Here is a 2,890-nt window from a genome sequence, read left to right on the forward strand (position 1 = left end):
TTTCCTTCTCTACTTTCCTCTGCTGTTCTTGCCCCTGCTTTGCTTTGCTTTGCCTCAGATTGCTTTTCTTTGCTTTGTTTGCTCTGTCTTTCCTGGCAATGCTTTGCTTTTCCTCGTGCTACTTCGCTTTGCTTTGCTTTGCCTTGCTCTGCTTTGCCTCCACTGGCCATGTTTTCTTTTGCTTTTTCAGGCCACACTTTCCTTTGTCTTGCTTTGCTTTGTATTCCTGCCACGGCTTTGCTTTACCTTCTCTGCTCTGCTTTGCTTTTCCTACCCCTGCTGTGCTTTGCCTTGCTTCCTCAAACTGCTTTCTTCCTTTTGCTCTACATTTCCTGGCACTGCTTTCCTTTTCCTTGTGCTACTACACTTTGCTTTGCTCTGCCTTGCACTGCTTTGCCTTTCCTGGACACGCTTTACTTTGCTTTTCCTGGCCCTGCTTTGCTTTTTTTTTTTTGCCTTTTTTTTTTTTTTTTTTTTACTTTAGATATATATTCATTGCATTGCTTTGTTTTATTTCTGGACCTTTTTACTTTGGTTTTCCTGGCCGCGCTTTGCTTTTCCTGGCCCTGCTTTTTCAGGCCATGCTTTCCTTTGTTTTGCTTTGCTTCGTATTCCTGCCACGACTTTGCTTTACCTTCTCGGCTCTGCTTTTCTTTTCCTACCCCTGTTGTGCTTTGTCTCGCCTCAAACTGCTTTCTTTCTTTTGCTCTACATTTCCTGGCCCTGCTTTGCTTTTCCTTGTGCTACTTTCCTTTGCTCTGCTCTGCCTTGCACCGCTTTGCCTTTCCTGGACACGCTTTTCTTTGCTTTTCCTGGCCCTGCTTTGCTTGGTCTTTTTTTTGCGTTTTTTTGTTTTGTTTGTTTGTTTGTTTGTTTGTTTGTTTTATTTTAGTATAGATACATTTTCATTGCATTGCTTTGTTTTATTTTTGGACCTTTTTGCTTTGGTTTTCCTGGCCACGCTTTGCTTTTCCTGGCCATGCTTTTTCAGGCCATGCTTTCCTTTGTTTTGCTTTGCTTCGTATTCCTGCCACGACTTTGCTTTACTTTCTCTGCTCTGCTTTGCTTTTCCTACCCCTGTTGTGCTTTGTCTCGCCTCAAACTGCTTTCTTTACTTTGCTCTACGTTTCCTGGCCCTGCTGGGACTTTCCTTGTACAAGTTTGCACTGCTTTGCTTTGCCTTGCTCTGCGTTGCCTTTCCTGGCCATGCTTTTTCGGGCCACACTTTCCTTTGTTTTGCTTTGCTTCGTATTCCTGGCCCCTCTTGGTTTTACTTTCTCTGCTCTGCTTTGCTTTTCCTACCCCTGCTGTGCTTTGCCTTGCCTCAAACTGCTTTTATTACTTTGCTCTACGTTACCTGGCCCTGCTGGGACTTTCCTTGTACAAGTTTGCACTGCTTTGCTTTGCCTTGCTCGGCTTTCCTCTTCATTTCTCTGCTCTCCTGTGCTGCGCTAGGCTTCCTTTGCAGACCGTCCCGACGATTTTGCCGATGAGGCGATCGGTATATTTCGGAACGCATAAACCCTCAGACACACAGCTGGGCCTCCCCGCAGCCCGGACACTGTCCCCTCGCAACTCGAGGGTGGGGGCAGCAGGCCCGGCCACCCGACATGGTCAGTTCTGTGGCCCCAGCCGTGTGGCCTGCCGCTAGGCGGTCCCCACTGCTATTCGTCTGGGGACGGTGTTGGGTGAGGTTTTGAACGACGATCAGTAACTACATGATTCCCACAACTACATTGGATGGAAGGCAACAATCAATAAATAAATAAATAAATAAAGATAAAACCAGGTAAAGCAAGACATGGTTCTTGCCCACTGTCACGGCGGACTATGAGGTGTCAGGGAGGCCGGGGAGCGGGCGAGCAGGGTACAGCCACCGTCCGAGTCTGGCCGCCAGCTCTACCCGGCATGAGGGCCCTGCGGTCTTTGCCCCGCAGACACTGGGAACCGGCAGGAGGGCTGGCCGCCAGCTCCTTACATTTGCTTCGCTTCTCTTTGTTTTTCCTTGCTCTGCTTTGCTCTGCTCTGCTCTTCCGGGCACACTTTTGCTTTTCCTTCTCTACTTTGCTCTGCTTTTCTTGCCCCTGCTTTGCTTTGCTTTGCCTCAGATTGCTTTGCTTTGCTTTGTTTGCTCTGTCTTTCCTGGCACTGCTTTGCTTTTCCTTGTGCTACTTCGCTTTGCTTTGCTCTGCCTTGCACTGCTTTGCCTTTCCTGGACACGCTTTACTTTGCTTTTCCTGGCCCTGCTTTGCTTGGTTTTTTTTTTTGCTTTTTTTTTTTTTTTTTTTTTACTTTAGATATATATTCATTGCATTGCTTTGTTTTATTTCTGGACCTTTTTACTTTGGTTTTCCTGGCCGCGCTTTGCTTTTCCTGGCCCTGCTTTTTCAGGCCATGCTTTCCTTTGTTTTGCTTTGCTTCGTATTCCTGCCACGACTTTGCTTTACCTTCTCGGCTCTGCTTTTCTTTTCCTACCCCTGTTGTGCTTTGTCTCGCCTCAAACTGCTTTCTTTCTTTTGCTCTACATTTCCTGGCCCTGCTTTGCTTTTCCTTGTGCTACTTTCCTTTGCTCTGCTCTGCCTTGCACCGCTTTGCCTTTCCTGGACACGCTTTTCTTTGCTTTTCCTGGCCCTGCTTTGCTTGGTCTTTTTTTTGCGTTTTTTTGTTTTGTTTGTTTGTTTGTTTGTTTGTTTGTTTTATTTTAGTATAGATACATTTTCATTGCATTGCTTTGTTTTATTTTTGGACCTTTTTGCTTTGGTTTTCCTGGCCACGCTTTGCTTTTCCTGGCCATGCTTTTTCAGGCCATGCTTTCCTTTGTTTTGCTTTGCTTCGTATTCCTGCCACGACTTTGCTTTCCCTTCTCTGCTCTGCTTTGCTTTTCCTACCC

This window comes from Anser anser, assembly GCF_964211835.1.
Source record: "Anser anser genome assembly, contig: HAP1_SCAFFOLD_145, whole genome shotgun sequence".
Classification (NCBI taxonomy): domain Eukaryota; kingdom Metazoa; phylum Chordata; class Aves; order Anseriformes; family Anatidae; genus Anser; species Anser anser.